This window comes from Diorhabda carinulata, chromosome 10 (assembly GCF_026250575.1).
Source record: "Diorhabda carinulata isolate Delta chromosome 10, icDioCari1.1, whole genome shotgun sequence".
NCBI classification, from domain to species: domain Eukaryota; kingdom Metazoa; phylum Arthropoda; class Insecta; order Coleoptera; family Chrysomelidae; genus Diorhabda; species Diorhabda carinulata.
In genome coordinates, this window is record NC_079469.1 from 12,578,072 (window position 1) to 12,598,730 (window position 20,659).

General features: G+C 33.7%; 1 protein-coding gene across 1 annotated transcript in view; it reads right to left on the reverse strand.

The window, feature by feature from the left end:
• LOC130898734 (mitogen-activated protein kinase kinase kinase 7-like) overlaps nucleotides 1–20,659 on the reverse strand; it is a 40,640-nt gene that overhangs the window by 5,410 nt on the left and 14,571 nt on the right. The gene's annotated exons all lie outside the window — the stretch shown is intronic.

The window sequence follows — 20,659 nt, forward strand, 5'->3', positions numbered from 1 at the left end:
AGACGAATCATTTCCCACCACGAGAATGCAAGCTCTCACACTTCAGTTCAAACGAAAATGTTTTTGAACTACCAAAACGTCGAATTGATGGGTAATCCGCCGTCAGTCTTGTTTGGCACCCAATGATTTCTTCTTATTCCTACAGACCAAAAATAAATTGCAACGCTACTGATAATACTGATATTAACAAGAAAAGTATAGGCGGAGGACGACGATTTTCAGGATTAACGCAACTTCTTCCTAGTTGGCGTGTATTCAAGTAGATTTGCCGTAAGCGAGATATTGCAAAGAAGATGAGAAAAACGATAAAAGAATAAATTGATCTAATGCTTTCAAACTATTACAAGCTGGGTCTACACTATTTAAATTAAACAAGTCCTCGTAATGATGTTACGCCACCTGTTAAAAATAAATGGATTTTGTCATTCTCCTATATTAATCTTGAAAGACGTTGGGGAAATAATAGAAAACTTGGCAAACGACAAGGTTGTTTTATTACGCATAAAGCTTAGATCTACTTGAAAACCGGAAGTTCGCAAACCAAGATTTTATAATGGAAATTATTATACAAACAAGTTGGAGATTTTAATGCATCGGTAAGCTTGCGGAACCGAGAATATTAACTTTTATTACTGAAGTTAAATTTATATATTCATTTATTTTGGGTTTTAATGATAGCTTTCTCAATCACCATATTTTTCATCCTTTCGGCAATAAAAACATCAGGGCAGTCCAAACTGCACTATCGCTTCACCGTCACTTACAAATTACACCGTCCGACGCGCGTTTCAATAACTAAGTTATCGTCTTCAGAGACTGAAAGTAAACAGTTTACATGCAAACAACTCCGTACTCCTGATTGTACTATAGAAGACTAAGATTAAGCAATTTTTCTGCTATAGTGGTTTTGAATAGTTCCTATTAGAATAATGTGGGTTCTCTGAAAAATTTGCAATCTAACATAGAAACAAGAAATTTAGTCCCGGGTGTAGTTCTCCTGCTGATCAGTTCTCCCTTTTATAAATTAAAGTTTCAATTCAATTTATATTTTTCGATTCAAGGTCCCTGTAAATAGTTTTTAGAGGCTTTGTATTTTGAGAATCTTTACTTGAAGAAGATTTCTTTTCACAGTTGTAGTGACCCTTTTTACAAATATCATTACTGAACTATTTTGGGTTTTTTTATTTATTTTTGCTTGGTTTCTCTGCCTGTATCATTTTTTTTCTTTTTCCATTTATCCCTGTTTCTTTTGGCATTTTTTTTTTCTTAAGCAAACTTGCTAGTACTGGGCAATTCCTTCGGCGATTCAATCTTTTGTTCAGAAATATATCATTTAATTGCTGATTATTTTTTTCTGTCTATAACACTTGTTCTCTTACTCTATTTCTTTCTTAACGCCTTTTGGTCGCTTCGACTAAGATTTTTTCATACCCATTACCAATTTTTGATATTTTCTTTTTCCTCATCTCACTAAATCGTTTTGAAGTTTAATCAGCAATTTAAATTCATAGAGTGACGCAGCAAGTTTAATCATAACTAAAAATCACTTTCAATAAACTACTGATTCAAACAATTTCCGTTGGACTCGTTTCCTGGACACAAAACATCTACAGGAGTGAATATTTTATTACCAATATTATCCGTTGGAAAATGTTAGGTTATGTGTTTTGGTTTCAAGAGAATCAAGATTTTATTTCCATAAATTCATAGAAGCATAAAGAGATGTAAAAAGATGTATTCAGTATTTTATCTTTTCTCTCCATTCCATAAAAGTGGAATTATAAACTACACTCAAATTCAAAGACTCGAATCGAAAAAATCGAAATATCTAGAAAATTTCACACACACAAATTTCATCTTAAATTTCAAATGAACTTCTCAAATCGAATAAAAAACATTAGATTTTATTTACAAACTTCCGGTATACGGGGGTTGCTATTTAAGTTTTGATATAGACAAATAAAAACAAAATGAATGTTTAAAATATCTGTAAACAACTGAAATATCACTCGTATAACACACTGAGTACGTTCACCATTAAAAATGTCAAATTTTATGACGGCAATGTCAAATTTGACATATTCACGTCAGTATTACCACATCTCAAAATAGTTACCCTCGTAACTGGAAGCTCCACACTCAGGGCAACAATAAATTTGAACTCCAAAGCCTACAGCTTCGTAATTTCATATTTTTAAAATAATTGTGTCCGCCTTTACTTTTAATCGAAGCTTTTATTACTACACATTTAATAAAACTTCATGGATGTTGTGTTCCTAGATAAAATTATTAGTTATGCTCGATGTGCTGTGATTTCTTAAAAAAAAACAAAGCATGCAATTCTCCAATTGTACTCTTGAAATAACCTACATACTTACTTATTTATTTGGTATTGAATGTTTTTCATAGATGCATAAATGTAAATATATATTTTTAAATTTTGGCAGTAGTAGTAAAAGAAGTGGGAGGGTTGAATAGAGAGACCTTGAATTCATTACTAACTGATAAATGATTTGGCTATTAGACAAAATTTTCAATTTTTTCCTCGTTTCTACACACTATTTTACGAAAGTATACAGTGTAAATCACATGTATTTATACGATTTGTATTGGGCAAGTGGTGACATTAATAGCGGCTACCAACTAAAATTAGTTCCAACCATACATGATGTTCCAAAAGTTGTGAAACAAATCAAGCCCTATTTTTGATGACATTTTTGAATTCCACAATGTGAAAAATTCGGTAAAAGATCTTAGTCGAAGCGACCAAAAGGTGATAAGAAAGGAATTGTTTAAGAGACCAAGCGTTGTAGGCAGAAGAAAAAGACTTTGTAAGCGAAGACCTACGGAAAAACTAAAACAAGATTACAGAAAACGATTGAGAAAGTTGATGAAAGAAAAAACTTCAAAAATTGGTAATAGGTATAAAAGATCTTAGTCGAAGCTACCAAAAAGCGATAAGGAAGGAATGGAGTAAAAGACCAAGCGTTATATACAGAAGAAAAAGAATAAGCAGCAACTTAATTTACAAACAGCTTCTCCACCGCCAATTCCTGAACGAGAGATTGATGAATTGCCCAGGACTAGCAACTTTGCTTCATGAAAAAAATGCCATAAGAAACAGGGAAGAATGTAAAAAAGAAAAAAAATGACAGAAGCGGATAAACTAAGTAAAAACAAATAAAAAATGTTTCAGCAATGATATCTGGTCAAAGTATCACTCTAAAACTGTGAAGAAAAAATTTTCTTTTAGTAAAGGTTCCCAAAATACAAAGCCTCTAAAAACTTTTTTCAGGGTTATTGAAGTGAAAAATATAAATTGAATGAAATTTTGCAAAATTTGGCAAACTGGAGATCTTTAATTTATAAGAGGGAGAACTGATCAGCAGGAATTCAAACGTAGTTAATAACAAATTTGGACTAATTAAATAATACTACTAAAAACTTAGTGTCTCTTAATAACTTTTTTCAATGGGCTCATGGCATTTTTTCTATAGCGGATTTTTGAATTTCAAATAGAGGGAAAAGTCACAGGGAACCCAATCTGGCGAATGCTGTGGCTGAGCAACGGCTATGAGTTCGGCTAAAAAATCAGTCACAATCATGCTGGAAATTCCTATCATTGACGCTTCAAGACGGTTAATTATTAATAGTTATTGACCGTTTCGCCGTCTGTAACGAATTAATGAAGAACCACAACCCGGTAATCAAAGAAAACCATGAGCATGACTTTAATTTTTGACCGACTTTGGCGAGGTCTTTTCAGCTCCGGCCCATTTTTGGAGCGTCATTCGTTAGATTGTAGTTTAAGTGTTTGATGAATGTAGGGTCCTCAGCTACGTTAAGAAGCATTATTTGACTGAATGGGAGGCTTCACGACCTTAACTGAATGCTTTGAGCTTCTCGAATACTATCGGTCGCTATAAAGTAAACTCCGCAAAATATATCTTGGACCTTTTCAGCGATATTATAGCCGCAATTTTAAGCAAACTCGTTGCTCAACTCTTTTGTACATAGTCAATATTGCAAGACAAACTTTTCGTATCGTAAACAAACAACTGACAAACACATACCAATTGAGGTATAGCGCTTAAACTTCACACGAACATCAAAAAAGTTTGTACCAAATTGATCAGATCATGTGTATTAGTTATTTACGTAATTAGTTATGAAAAAAGCGATATTGTCCAACAATAACGTTCTATTTATAATGTGGAATCAAATGGTATTAGAAGTATTGTCACTATGGAAGCGGGTCTTGAAGTATTGTTAGTATGGAAGCAAACAACGATTTTTCAAAAGTCAAAACAAGTCAGATGTAATTACTTGAAATGTCTTTAGGTAGCCAATCAGACATTCCATTTGAAATAAGAGAGTCTGCAAATGCTCTGCATTGGGTAGTTTAATACCTGGAAAATCAAGGAGTAGATACGCAATGGCCTACCAAAAATTGGATAAATACTTGCTTATTTTGAAAATTTAAAAACATAAACTTAGTGGACTAATATTCAATGTTGAGATTTGAACTATGCTTTGGCTTGGCTGAAGAGACGGTCATTATGATACCAGACAAAAAAAATCGAAGATTTTGACGTAGGAGAATGTAGGAAGATTCATAAAAGAGGCAGAAGACAAAATATTTCTATTAATCTATTATTTTACAATATTTATATAATTTATTATTAAATAAATCTGATCCTTAGATCTGAATGATAATAGGAGCCTGCAGGTAGGCTGAAGTGACGTTTCTACGGGAAAGTAAAACACATGTTATTCGCGAATTTGTGGTCACTGCAGGAAATATTGCTCAAAAAGTATAGAAATATTAGACCTCTTGCTGTAAAGCACGACATATTTTTTGTGCAATATTATAATGGAAAATGTAGACTACCATTGGAAAACTAGCAGCAAAGTACATGGGTCTACCTAATGTTGAAGGATACACAGGACATTGTTTCAGACGCTCGTCGGCGTCTCTCCTGACAGACTCAGGAGCAGACATTCTCAAAATAAAACAACACGAAGGAAGGAAATCGAACAGTATAACCGAAGGTTATATTCAAATAACTGTCTCTTTAATAATTTTGTTTTTAATGTTAATAAATCTTAAAATACTGTTGAATTAAAATAATGAATTAACTGTCAGTATTTACAGTAATTAATAAATAATTCCTTGAAACAGTTTTAACATAACTATATTTCATGGTTAGGTTCAGGTTATGAAAAATGTGACATTTCCTAATGTCAAGAAGTAAACTTCAGCGTCACATTTGATAGCGGAATTAAGGCTCGTTCAGACAATGACATTTTATGTCGTGGCACCTAATGCCGTGACGTGAATGACGTAACAATGCATTGTCTGAACAGTTGAATGTCTCGATGTCATGGTGTCGTGACGCTAGTGCCGCATATCAAAAATACTTTGATATACGACATCGTGACACCAGCTATGTCGCGGCAGTGACAGTACTGAGGGTGCGATACTACAATACGTATTTTTCGGCGCGAATCTGCTGTATGTCATTCGATAAAGTTTTCGTTTGATATACTTACATTTCTGGAATGTTACCAGCAATACCTTTGTCTATGGGATAAGTCCGTTTCAGCATTTAAGGATAGAAATAAACGGGATTAAGAGCTTTTGAACATTATTAAATTAGAAAATGTGAAAGCCTTGAGGGCAAAAATTAGATCAATTCGAGGAACATCCAAGAATGAATTTCGATAGGTGGAAAAATAAATGACAACTGGTTCTGGTGTTGATGATATTTATAAGCCCAAGTTCCACTGGTATAATTTTGCTCACGTCTTATTTCCCAAAAACGAAGAATTTGAACTGCAAATTGCAAAATGAATAGCGACTTTAGTGCCTTGAATATTGATTATTGAACAAACGGTTAATGTATGTATCGATTATTTTTTCATAACAATTATGGTGGTCAATTTTTCAATATTTTACAAAATTTGTTTTTTTATCGAAACCAAAGACCTAACCTGAATGGAGACGTTTCATAAAATTTATTCCTGACCTTCTTTATGATAACTATTTTGTTTCAGTATTGTTAAATTGTGTAAAACAGTTCTCGATTGTAAACACAAGTTAATGAGTTGTGGTAAGTTTGGATAAACTTTTTAGGAGATTGATCTATAAACTCTGGGTTTTATTTTAGATCGAGTTTGAAGTAGGAAGATAACAGTTTATAATTTTTCAAAACTGAAGAGATTTTTCTTCCTTCTATATCAATATACAAGGTCGAAAATTTACAATATCTTGAAAATAATTATATTAGAAAAAGCATTAAAAATTATATTTGGGTTAGAAGGAAGTTAAAGGTAAAAATAGAATACAAATAATAAGTGAAAAATAAGCTTATACAGTCTGTCCGCTCAAGTTGGAACCATATGGAAAACTGTTTTATTAGTGATTATTATATTAGTGATATTATTCCTGATAAAAAGTCAACTTGACGACGCTACGGGGGGTCATATTTTATGCCCTATAAAATGTCGATCTTATTTAAAAAAAAAACTTTTATTATTAAGTTACAATAACAAACCTAAGAAATACCTTTAATTTTTCATTTCCTCAACGTCAAATTAACATTAAAAAAAAAAGATTATTTTATTTCACAAATACCAATATTCTACATTACACTAAAAACCTAATAAATAATACGGATTATTTCTCAATAATGTAAAAAAAAATGCTTGCCGCGAACATTTTGGCAACCGGGTATAGAAATATCTTCTAACGTTACTCAGCATCTCAGGCGTGACTGATCTAACAACAAGCGTGATTAGTCTTTTTAAGTCATCTAAGTTGAGGAGTTTGGTTTTGCCTACAGTACTTTTGACATATCCCAAAAAAAGAAGTCTAATGACATCAGATCAGGTGATCGTGTTGGCCATTCTATCAATCCGCACCTCGCTACCCACAGATTTGAAGAAATTTAGTTCAAGTACTAAGTACTGCCGGTTTGGAAATGGAACTGTGCTCCATATTATATTAGTAGGAACTTGGGGAACTGTATAATTTTTTTTTTTTTTGAAAAAAATGTGCATTTCAAAATACAAATCAACGTGTCCAAGCAATTTTCCGGTATACTTATTGGGATGTGAGTATATTTACGCGCACAAGCTATCGCTCGAACGCAAAATCGTTCTCGGTTAGTAAATGTTACTGAAGTTGATTCTTATATGATGTTATTTTGTTTTTATAGCTGTATGTGCTGAAAATCTCATTTCACAAAAGTATGGTAATTAAAACGATAAAAGAAGATTCAAATTTTCTGAGACAAGTACTGAATATTTATAGCAAACCAAAAATCATTTGTTGAATTTATTTTAAACTATACTTGTGACAGATATTACTGGCAATAATTCATAGAACTGATTTGGCAGATTTTCGAACTTTTGAAAAGCGGATAAAGCAGTGTTTTGAATACATAAACCCATTTACATTTTCTGTTCTTTAAGGAAGTAAGATTCAATTCTCCAATTCAGTAAATTCCACGTGGAGCAGGCAAAAATTAGCAAATTTTGGATGATACTTCAAAAAGACCTGAATAAATGCACTCCTTTATTTTCATTTTTTATGCCTAGTTGTGAATTGGGTCCTCAAAGAATTGTGAAAATTGAGGAATTGATTTTTCCATAGGTATTATTGAACTTGAGCAGAATACTTGAGCAATAAGTTGAAATTTATGGAACCGTTGGTTAAACCGGGTTTTCCACATTGGGACCTAAGCAATGTGTTCGTACTGCAGATGGCGTCAGCAAGCAGCAACAAACTTCCAATTGCATGAAGTCCTACAGTTTGGGAACACATATTAAAGGTGTTCGTGGATGATAGACTCAGTTAACACATAATGAAACCGGGACCTCTTCGGAACATACAGCGTTTGTCCTGAGCATATTTGTATGAAGACTATCTGCGAATGATGATGTGCCCCAATTTTACACCAATGATGACATCAAAATCAACTCCAAGTGAATTTTATGTTTCTTATTTTGAATGGGATGGAATTTGTTACCATTGGCTTTTAATGGCATCTACAGCAGATTATACAGCAGCTTTTGTTCGCAAAGAATAAATCAAATCATTCAAAATTTTAATACAGAATGAAGAATACCAAAATATGTTTGAACATTGAATTTTTCTACATTCAAAGATCTATATCTCAGGTTCTAATATAGCTACAGAGTTCGTTTTAGTTTAAGAACACTCGCTGAAACACCTTCTTTCTTTTGAGTTTTTGAACACTTAAATCGGTTGAGTTGGAGAGGAGCTAGGCGCGGACATTCAATGTGGAGTTATGGATTTTTGTAGGTTTTTGGCAATTTTTCTACATTCAAAGATCTATATCTCAGGTTCTAATATAGCTACAGAGTTCGTTTTGGTTAAAGAACACTCGCTGAAACACCTTCTTTCTTTTGAGTTTTTGAACACTTAAATCGGTTGAGTTGGAGAGGAGCTAGGCGCGGACATTCAATGTGGAGTTATGGATTTTTGTAGGTTTTTGGCAATTTTTCTACATTCAAAGATCTATATCTCAGGTTCTAATATAGCTACAGAGTTCGTTTTGGTTAAAGAACACTCGCTGAAACACCTTCTTTCTTTTGAGTTTTTGAACACTTAAATCGGTTGAGTTGGAGAGGAGCTAGGCGCGGACATTCAATGTGGAGTTATGGATTTTTGTAGGTTTTTGGCAATTTTTCTACATTCAAAGATCTATATCTCAGGTTCTAATATAGCTACAGAGTTCGTTTTGGTTAAAGAACACTCGCTGAAACACCTTCTTTCTTTTGAGTTTTTGAACACTTAAATCGGTTGAGTTGGAGAGGAGCTAGGCGCGGACATTCAATGTGGAGTTATGGATTTTTGTAGGTTTTTGGCAATTTTTCTACATTCAAAGATCTATATCTCAAGTTCTAATATAGCTACAGAGTTCGTTTTAGTTTAAGAACACTCGCTGAAACATCCTCTTTCTTTTGAGTTTTTGAACACTTAAATCGGTTGAGTTGGAGAGGAGCTAGGCGCGGACATTCAATGTGGAGTTATGGATTTTTGTAGGTTTTTGGCAATTTTTCTACATTCAAAGATCTATATCTCAGGTTCTAATATAGCTACAGAGTTCGTTTTGGTTAAAGAACACTCGCTGAAACACCTTCTTTCTTTTGAGTTTTTGAACACTTAAATCGGTTGAGTTGGAGAGGAGCTAGGCGCGGACATTCAATGTGGAGTTATGGATTTTTGTAGGTTTTTGGCAATTTTTCTACATTCAAAGATCTATATCTCAAGTTCTAATATAGCTACAGAGTTCGTTTTAGTTTAAGAACACTCGCTGAAACATCCTCTTTCTTTTGAGTTTTTGAACACTTAAATCGGTTGAGTTGGAGAGGAGCTAGGCGCGGACATTCAATGTGGAGTTATGGATTTTTGTAGGTTTTTGGCAATTTTTCTACATTCAAAGATCTATATCTCAGGTTCTAATATAGCTACAGAGTTCGTTTTGGTTAAAGAACACTCGCTGAAACACCTTCTTTCTTTTGAGTTTTTGAACACTTAAATCGGTTGAGTTGGAGAGGAGCTAGGCGCGGACATTCAATGTGGAGTTATGGATTTTTGTAGGTTTTTGGCAATTTTTCTACATTCAAAGATCTATATCTCAGGTTCTAATATAGCTACAGAGTTCGTTTTGGTTAAAGAACACTCGCTGAAACACCTTCTTTCTTTTGAGTTTTTGAACACTTAAATCGGTTGAGTTGGAGAGGAGCTAGGCGCGGACATTCAATGTGGAGTTATGGATTTTTGTAGGTTTTTGGCAATTTTTCTACATTCAAAGATCTATATCTCAGGTTCTAATATAGCTACAGAGTTCGTTTTGGTTAAAGAACACTCGCTGAAACACCTTCTTTCTTTTGAGTTTTTGAACACTTAAATCGGTTGAGTTGGAGAGGAGCTAGGCGCGGACATTCAATGTGGAGTTATGGATTTTTGTAGGTTTTTGGCAATTTTTCTACATTCAAAGATCTATATCTCAAGTTCTAATATAGCTACAGAGTTCGTTTTAGTTTAAGAACACTCGCTGAAACATCCTCTTTCTTTTGAGTTTTTGAACACTTAAATCGGTTGAGTTGGAGAGGAGCTAGGCGCGGACATTCAATGTGGAGTTATGGATTTTTGTAGGTTTTTGGCAATTTTTCTACATTCAAAGATCTATATCTCAGGTTCTAATATAGCTACAGAGTTCGTTCTTTTCTATTATAATGATTTCTGATACTTATTTAATGTATTCGATGCGAGCGAAGCCGCGGGTAAAAGCTAGTTTAATAGTAATACAGAAATGTGATAAAATTAATATTGACTTTTATTTGTACTAATCGAATTTCTACTCATGCATATTCCTCTAACATTGCAGAGCAATAAGAAAGCTGTTTTGGTGTAAAATGTTGATATTTTTTTACCTTAAAAGACAGAAAAATACTCAAGCCATCGAATAAAAAATTGATGCCAAAGTTTGAATTTTGAACGAATGTATTTAGCAACTAAGGTATCTATGCAATGTGACATTCTATTTTCTACAACTTTTATACCATGGATGTTTTCATAGAAGTATCTATTTTCAACAAATGTGCTCTTGGAAAGCCGCAAAACGAAAATGACTCATAGCGGATTTCGTTCAAGGAGGTTTCGTCTGCCTAGGGTGAATCGAGGACTGCCAAAGACCGTCGACCTTCTAAAATATGAACCTCAGGATCAGCATCTGCGTGATGAAAAACCTTGACAGTCTATTTGAATGTCGTGTTCTTGTCAAGAAGCTTGACAAACTTAAACTTCACTTCCAGGTTTCATGATGTAAATTTTTTCAAGATATTGGGTCTTGAAAAGCCGCAAAAAGTAAGTTTGCACGGAAATACGGTTTTTTTTTTTCGTTTTCAACATTAGATTTAAGCTATACCAATAAACCAAATTTCATTTTTCAATTGTCAGTCGACGCAGAATTTACTCCTCCGTATTTTTGAGTAGAATGACATGTTCTATCCGATGCCTGTTTTTCAGGTACAAGCAAAAAAATTAAAACAGTTAAACTCAACATCTGGAAATGTGCAAACTCAAATTACACGTATTTAGGACCAAACAGAGGTTTTAAAACAATTTCCAGCTTGCTGAAAATTAATTAAACTAAACGGATTTTTTCGACTTAACTTAATTGGCCTATAGATCAACAATAATTATTTTCTTTGAACTTTTATCGGTAGTCATTTCACATATTTTTCTAAGAGTGTCGTACTGTGCAAGTGGCAAAGAATTATAAATTTTTAAGATGCTGAATTCCGCGTTTACTGGTTGTTAACGACATGAGCGGACCAAAGAATCCTGATGTAATTTAAAAAAAGTCTACATAAAAAAATACGATTATTTCTGAGAGAACTATAATTTCTAGGAACTCTAAATCACCTCATATATTAAAAAATATATTATGAATAATACTTATAATGAAACCCTATTTAATTGAAATTAAAAACTAATCAAACGTGACTAAGTATTCCAATAAATTTATTACGGCTTTTTTTTAGAAAAAAAAAAATGACTTTCCTGTATCTGATTTGTTAGAATGCATATTTCAATGGTTATTTTGAAAACTATTTCAAATTTTTTCATATGAAATACTTACCATTATCAGTCTTACATTCTTTAAAAATAATCCAACTCCTATAAGCTTCATGTGAGGTTATAACACCAGCGATAGGGCAATCACACATTTTTAATATTGTTTAGTTCGTAACGAATATATTGAAGTAAAAAACTAGCTTGCAGTAATTTCAAAAATTACGATCCAACCTTACCGAACATGTCAAAAACTATTCAAAAACAAACGTAAAACCGTTTTCACTTAATATATAACTTCCGTCCGTTCGTGCTTGAAGCAGAGATGTTTAGTATTAGAGGATTATTCATCTCGGCGATATTCTACTGTCGTTTTACGATGACCTGACTGTAGTTTTAGCTACGCGTCAGCCCGTGCGAAAATACAGATCTTAAGACAAAAATAGAAAAATCACCGAAGGGAACCGATACGTAAAACTAAGGGTTAACTGCACCATAATTAATTACGTCATTCACAGCGATTAAATTCGTTGTAGAAATTATTGTTCTAAAGTAAATATTGTTTTATTGAATCGTTTTTAATTGTACAGTCAATATAAATATGTTAGAGAAATTGTGTGTGTATATGAAATGTTCTTTGTTAATTATACAGGCGATTAGAAAAGTAATGATTAAATTTTGATGGCGAATTGAGAGTGTGAAATGATTAATTACTACACTCAACAGCAAAACAAACCGGACACTACATATTTTTCTTATAAAAAGCTAATTTTCACCAATGTGTTTGGTTTTGTAGGTATTCTAGTTATTAGAGAAAATGTAGGGTCTAAGTTCATTGAACTAAACAATTAGATAAAACTCAAATTTGATTTATTTCTCTTGTAATTGATTTAGTAGTTTATCGCACATTTAAACATCTTGAATTTATTTATTTATTTTGATCCAGAATTAAGGTTCTTTCAAATATTGACATGCCTTGGCCAGAAAAGGCCGAAACGCTTGGGGTAGGGAAGTCTACCATTAACGATGCACTTCGGCGTCTCCGGGAGACTGGTAGCTATGATAGGAGGGCCGGCAGTGGGCGACAAAGGGCAACAACGGCAGTAGACGATCGATTTAGTACGCTGTCGGTATTATAAGAGACCGACATTTAACGGCATCTGAGGTTCGGGAAAAGCTTGAAGTGTCTTACACACATGGGCGACATGCAAAAAGGTCCCAAATCCTGGAAAGACATCGAAGAGAAAGGCGATTATTTGCCGATCAGTATTCTCATTTGACTCTGGAGCAATGGGGAACTGTTAGTCACGGACGAGTCTCGATTTGGTCTATACCAATGAGACGATCGAAACAGAGAATTTTCATAAATAATGGGGTTATGACAGCTCGGAGGTACATCCTCCTACAGACAATTCATTCTAACGCAGGAAAATGTTCGTCCACATGCCGCCAGAATTGTTATCGAATACTTGGAGCAAGTGTGAATCACAGTTCTGGCCTGACCTACAAAATCTACCGATATATATCCCATAGAGTATTTGTGGGATAGTTTTGGAAGGCATGTTGGACGTCGTCATCCTTCTCCTAGTGACTTAAATCAGTTCTAAATTGATCTTCGAGAAGTATGGGATGCCATGCCCGTGGAGTAAGTCCAGAATTTGATTTCCTCGATGCCTGACAGGGTTAGAGCCCTTTGCCGTAGCAGAGAGGGCAATACCTGCTTTTAGAATTACATAAATTTTTATAAAATGAAAATGAGGATTAACGTTTTTTTAAATGTGTTATTTTATAATTTTTTCTTTATTTTGTTTTTCTTTATTTATTTTTGGCAAATTTTGTTTATATAACCTATAAATTAACCAATTTTCCCCATTAATTGAAAAGATTAATAAGTTTAACAAAATTATAAGACCAAATTTAAGTGTTCGGTTTTTTTTGCTGTTGAGAATTATTGTTTATGCTAAAGAGCAAAAAAAGGCTGACCATCAACAACAATTAAACGTCAAAACGATCAAAACGTGGTCAAAAGACGTATATTTAAAGTTTTGATTGTTAAAAACTCAATATAGTTTGTTGCAATATGTTAAAATAATAATTTATTATAATTTGTGCGTGTTTTTTAAAATAAACTATGGTCGCTATCACTCATTGTGAATTCATTTCAACTTTCTTCTTCAGAGGAGAACATGATTAATTCACAAATGTTTTCTACTACATCAGGTGGCGCTAGAAGTTTTAGAATTCCAGAGATAATGGTTTCATTAGTTTCTGTAGCAATTTCCTTAAAATTGTAATAAATGGATTGGATGACACTAGTAAAATAATAATAAGATTTTCATTGTGGTGGCGATTTTCTATTGTGGATTCCCCGATATGCTTTTAAATCTATATCCTTGGAGGATAGTTGCCTTATATATAAGAATTGGAAAAGAAATCATACGTGATCGATGAATTAATATTTTGTGCATTGGAAGTGACATATTATATGTATGTATATATAGATTTGGGGTCTCGTATACACTGCGACCCAAAGGATCTACTGTGTCCCCCTTTTTTGCTGAGATATTGGAGAACACAGAGTTTCCAGCTGATCCATCAATCCCACTCCTTGAAATGTGAGATGGCTTTAAATTTTCGTCTTCTATTTCATACGCACCCAGATGTAGGGCTGTAGAGTTCCTTAATGTTTCACACTCCGAGAGAATTTGGATAGAAGATTCGTCCTCTGTGCAACAAAATCTGCTCGCTACCTTATTTGCTAGGTCTGGCGTCTTCAGATGTTTGTTGAGGCGACAGTGCATCGATGAGAATCCTGTTAATATTCGCAGATTGTTCTACTTAGGTTGATACATTCAGCAGATCTACTCTGGATATAGTTTTTCAGAGGAGTCTTTGCCCATCTCAGACCCTTTATGTTGTCCCAATAATTGGTTTTGCTCCTATCTACCTTCTTTTCTAGTGCTTTTTTCATTGTTCTGGTAACTGATACCACAGAAGGGTTCAAGTCCCATAGAGGGCTTTCAATCTTTCCAGCGAAAATGAATTCCAGCGAGAAAACCTCCTTGGCGAGATTATTCACATTCATTCCTGAATTTCGAATTTATTAATAAACAGGTAAGGCAAGTCATTAGCTTTTCGTTTACCCTCAGTCTCTGAAGACGATAACTCGAAACGGATGTCAGACAATGTAATCGTGAGTGTTGGTGTAAACAGTGTATTCAGTATGAACATCGCCAACGGTTCTAGAAATTCCAGCTTAATCATAGTTAATTATTGGAATTTCATTATCGTGGGTTATACAAAGGTGTGAAAATTTGTCCAGCGCGTAAATAATATTTTGTCGGACACTTTCCATATACACAGATTGTTTTCCTTTTCTACATAGTGCCGACATCTTCAGATTGTGGTCGAAAACTTTTCAGAAAGCCCACGTATTTTATAAAAAAATATGCAAAAACGATAATACTTGAATTAATCAAAAAAAAAAAATTTTGGATAAAAAATTATTATTTGGGCGACTGATGTTTATATTGGGATTTTATATTGGCATGAATCATATTCATTGGTCGACGGCGCGGCGTAGACCGATTGATATGATTCATACGTAGACTCTACGAAATATTGAATCACTGGTCTAATTTTGACCTGCAACATAATAAATATGAATACCTCTTTGCTTTATTATTTACATATTAAATAATTCCTTTTTATTTATATATTCAATGCTTATATTTTGTCCTATTTTATTTCAAATTTTCAATATTTTTACCAAAAACTATATTACGAAAGGATTAATTTAATGAGACAAACCTGTATCAAGCCAACTTTATTTTGTGAGAACAAGCAGAAGTTCAACCAAAATCGTTCTTTACTTCAATGATATGGTGAGTTTGTTAAGGAAAATTGATTGAAATTATTGGTTTTTTAGGGTAATGTATTAGTGACATTTGAAATATTCATATTTACGGTATCCCAAAATGAACGCAAGATTTAATTAATTAATTAATTAAATCGACTGCTGACAGTTTAGTTAGTTAAAGTTAGTAAAAATGAGGAGATATCCACTATATTTTGTTTCGTATTCCATTCTCGACCAATAACTCCAATTTTAAGCGATCCAAGCATTGACTCCCGGTCATTTTCTAATTGATTAACGATCATTCCTTCGCCATATCTGAACAAACCAATCTTCCTAATGCGATGGTCAACTGAGTACTCTTAATCACCGTTCCAAATCAAAAATTCAGCTAAATGGTGCCTTAGTCTTGCTAGTCCATCTTTCCCCCTTGGCGAATGGGCAGGATAATCACTATTCAGAAGAGTACCGATAGCTTACCAGGAATTTGTGCTGTCATAACTTCCTCTGGAAAATATAGTGACCCATATCACTAGGAAAACCCATCTAGAAAGTACATTTACATTCTCTTCGATTGCCAAGAGGTCTTGAAGGCACTAAAGACAAGTGATCTTCCAAGCTAGCGTGCACGTGTAAACAAATAAACAAATTCTAAATCAGTGCATATCTCAAGGGTTCCTTAATCTTGCTAGTCCATCTTCCTCCCTTGGCGAATGGGCAGGATGATCTCTGGAATTTGTGCCGATGCAGTACAAAATCTTTGTCTGCTTGCTATTGAATCCCAATTACAAGAATGGAGGATGTCAAGGCCGGTGGGTTGTCGAGTTCTACCAAAACTAAAGGAGTGGTAATGAAGCCGGTAGCGAGACCGGGGGGATCAGTATTCATTGACACTCAAAGTAAATTCTAATTTTATATTTTTTATAAAGTAAAATCAAGGTTTTCAGAAACTAATGTTTCGTATCTGTCAATACTGCACAAATATATAGAGAAAAATTCTTTTATAATTTTTGAATTTATAATTGATATAAGATCGTTGTGTAGCGTTTGTCAATAGGATTAAAAATATCAATCTTTACAAAACAATAGACAGAGTAGGAAAGGAGAATATGTTCAAGATATATACCCAAACAGTTACCACTATTGCAATCATCGGTAACATAGAATATTGTTAAAAATAGAATAATCTATTCTTTAAAATATATTTGCTGTCACAGATTTTTGAGAATACTACTTGTTCGACGCAGAAATCGAAAAAACTTTAAGTGCAACTCTGGATACGACAGACTTTAAATATGTTTTAGCGCAACCAAACAAATTAACCCATAATCTAAATCTACGCTGTTGAGTCATGAACTCTAAAAACAGACTTCGCGCGTGAACCGAGTGAACGACTGACAGAGAAAACCACACGCGATCGTTCATTTCAACCTTTTGAAATCTCTTATTAGTTTTTCTGGTCGTCATTTCATTTGCCATAATTACTGATTATAACAAATTCCTTATTCTAGTTTGAATATTTAGAATAACGGAAAATATCTAGTTTTGTGTTTTTGTTTCTTTGTATTGTCAATACCGATTGTTTTTTTCTGAATTCTTTTTTTGCATCACAACCCATATATTAGAGTTGCCTTTGTTCACGGGTCTGATTCCGAATCAGTTTATGGACCGATCGCATGCGCACTTTCAAATTTATCTTTGCGTGAGTGGGGCAAAGTTATCAACAAATTTTCTATAAAATATTGAATTGTTATGATTCTACGTCCAAACATCGATATGATGAGTAAATTTACAGAAAAAAATTCCACATCTTTATTGTAGGCTTATTTCGATATGAAACTTTATTCGCAATAATAGGTAACTGGCAGGTAGATAAAGCTATTTACTTGTTTTTACAGGCACGATTAATGTGGAATTTAGAATTGCACAACACCTCACCCACAAGAAAAAGCTGAATATATCCTCAAATTTAATGAGCTTAAATAATCTGATGCGTGTCTAAAATTTGAATCAGCGAATTCATTACAACAATAAAGTCTTACCAGCACGCCCTTTTTGATTCCCAACTTTTACAAAATAAAATCATTAGCACTTAGAACTACAGCCAGAAAATTCCTAGGGGCAAGCAGCCCTCTGTCAACATCTGGAACTTTGACTACGACACTCCATCTCCAGCAGCTTCCAGTTTCGCGTTGCACTCTAATTGCATTACGTGGGTACAAAAGTTGAATACGTCTTCTCTTTCAATTTCAATCCCACATTTCATGTGTACTTTTAAAAACCTTTTATTGAAGACGACGACGACGATCAAGTGATTTCTACATTCTACAAAAATCGCGATTGAGAGCGGGCTCGGCGTTTAGTTGAAACCTAGCGGCAATATTTGCAAAAGACACTGTGGCACAAGATTGTATTGGTAGGAAACAAACAAGAAAAAGGCGTACAAAAATACGAAAAGCTTGTGCGTACTAAATAAAGATATTATTATACTTGTTTTATAAGAACAAGTGATTTGATTATTCCCAAAATTTGCTATCACTAATCACTTGATTTCACTATGATCAGACTAATTGGTTTTATGTGGGTACTCAAGTATTTCCCTTGAACCTCAATAAAATCCTATTTATAATAGAACTTTTTAAGTACAGGAATATCTTCTGAATTAATTAAATTACGGGGAACCGGACATCCAGGTCAAAAAAAGGGTTTTTTTAAATATGAAAAAATGCAATGTGGTGGGTGCCGAGGTACACTAGTGCTCATATAAGGAAATAACACTGGAATTTTAAACTTGACTTGCCGAAGAATCCATGACTTGGGTTGCCTTTTCCTTATTCTTTCGTCTTATTCATAAAGACATGATAATATTTTGACTTTTAGCAATCTTATGAAGCTACAAATTCTAGTAAAAGCAGAAGAAATCTTTTAAAAGCAGCGTCTTCGACATTCTACTTGAAACATTTTTCTTCATAATTATATACTTTACTTTGTTCCACTGTCAAAGCTTCTTTCTTGCTTCCGTTACTATCCTGTTACACCCCTTTCTATCATCCACGATTTATCTTTAGTTTGTCGACCCTGCCAATGTAATATCTTGCATTACTTGTGGTTCCCAGCGTGCTTTAGGTCCACCTCTTGGCCTTCCTACGGATGCCTTCAATTCTGTTATCTTCCGTATCAGGGATTTCGAATCTCTTCGTATATGTCCAAGCCGTTTAAACCTTTGAATTTTTATTAATGTCTCTACATCACCCTCTTTCACCTCGTTCTTGATCCCGTGATTCATAAACCTTCTTAGGTGTCCTCAGTCGGCCTTGACCGGTTTCAGTATCTTCCTTAAGAAATATCTCTTCATTATTCAAAGATCCTGTTCGTCGTTCCTTGACACATAGTTTCCTGTTCTGTATTTTCTCAACTTTGTGTTTGTGTTCAGCTCTTTACTCCTCAGAAACTTTACATCCCTCCAGTTCACTCTGTTTGCTGCTTTAATTCTGTCCGCCACATCTATGCTGCTATTATTTGCCTCGATTAATGTCACGCCTAAATACTTCAGTTTTTTGAATCGGTCCTTTCCTAGAATGATCTTCCTCTCATTATGTGTCGTTCTCTTGGTTGCTAACATGTACTTTGTTTATTGAATATTTACTTCCAAGCCTTTTACATAAACTGCACTATAAGTTTCTCTAGTTTCACTTATCCCTTGGCAGAAGTGCCAGGTCATCAGGTCATCAGCATAACCAACTATCTGCATACATATGTTACTCCGTCTATTGCGATGTTAAAAAAGGGTCCACCAATTTAATAAGTCGTGAAGAAATCCTCTCCTTTCTCATCACCAGCTTTGAGCGTTTCCTGTTGACGCTGTCAAAAGTCTACAAGAATAACATGAAGGCCCATTCCGTATTCACTTTTCTACTGTTTGTGACATCACATGCAATGCATCTATTGTAGACCTGCCGGTTCTGAAATCCTGCTGATAGTCTCTGAGTTTCTCTTCAGTGTAACCCAACAGTTTATAAGTTGTGAGTTGTTGTTGAGCTTGAGGTATTGTTTTTTCGGTATTGTCATGATCAGTCCCATATTCCATTCTGTGGGTATATTTTTTTCCTTTTCCGTAGGAGCTAGATAACGGTTCAAATTCTTGTCCAAGTTTAAAATCATGGTCTTCCTTTTTTATTCATATAAATTATGATTGAAATATTTTCCTTCAATAATTAATATTTATCAAACTCAAAAATACAAAAGGTCATTTCCTCTTCCTTGTTTGTTTTCAAACTGGATCATCAATCTCAATATATTTACATCAATAGGAATATTAAGAATCTATTTTGGTGTTATCAAGGTTTTTCTCCCTCTCGGCCGTTAGATTTATATTTAGCTTACAAAACACTAATTTTAGAAGACCTGTTTTTTTTTTAATTCGTTAACATCTGACTTATAGTTCCGGGGATATTTATTTAGAAACATTCGAATTGTTGAAACAAGATCAAACAAGATTTAAATAAGGTTTAGAGAGTGATAAGTCTCGCAATATTTATTTATATATTTTTACAAATTTTTAATGTTAGTATACGAAAAGTTTAAATTTAGACGACATGATTTTGAGATTTGAGTACTAAATATAATAACGGAACTAAGTACACTCGGTGACGTTAAAGTATTAAACCTCGAAATAATAATAAGTTATTAACATATAAAAAATTACTTATGTAATTTGCGAGTCCCTATCTAAAATCACTTCTGTACAAGTCTAGGCATTGACAAAACCAAACCGGTTCACATATAAAAGTTGAAGAGCTTTTTTTATAATTTTGGTATGTAAATAAAATAATATTTGAATACAAACTTTAAAAAGCATAATATTATATAAAAAATAAGCACTAGCGCGCTGAAAATTTCCGCACAGTCTCTTGATTAAGATGCATTATGAAAAAAAAATTGTTTACCGAAAGATGGGTGGCAGAAGGCAACAAATTTTGAGTTTAAAATAAGAAAATGTATTTTTTGATTATAATTTGTATACCGAAACGCTTAGAAAGACATATAACATAATATTCCTTTCTGAAATAGACTATAACTATGGTCAACACCTGCTCGACAAATAGAAAAGTGGAGATTTATGTAAGTGGTATTAATTTGAGAAAACAAATTTCCATTTTTGTATAAGAACTTGACTGATTATTATAAGCGGC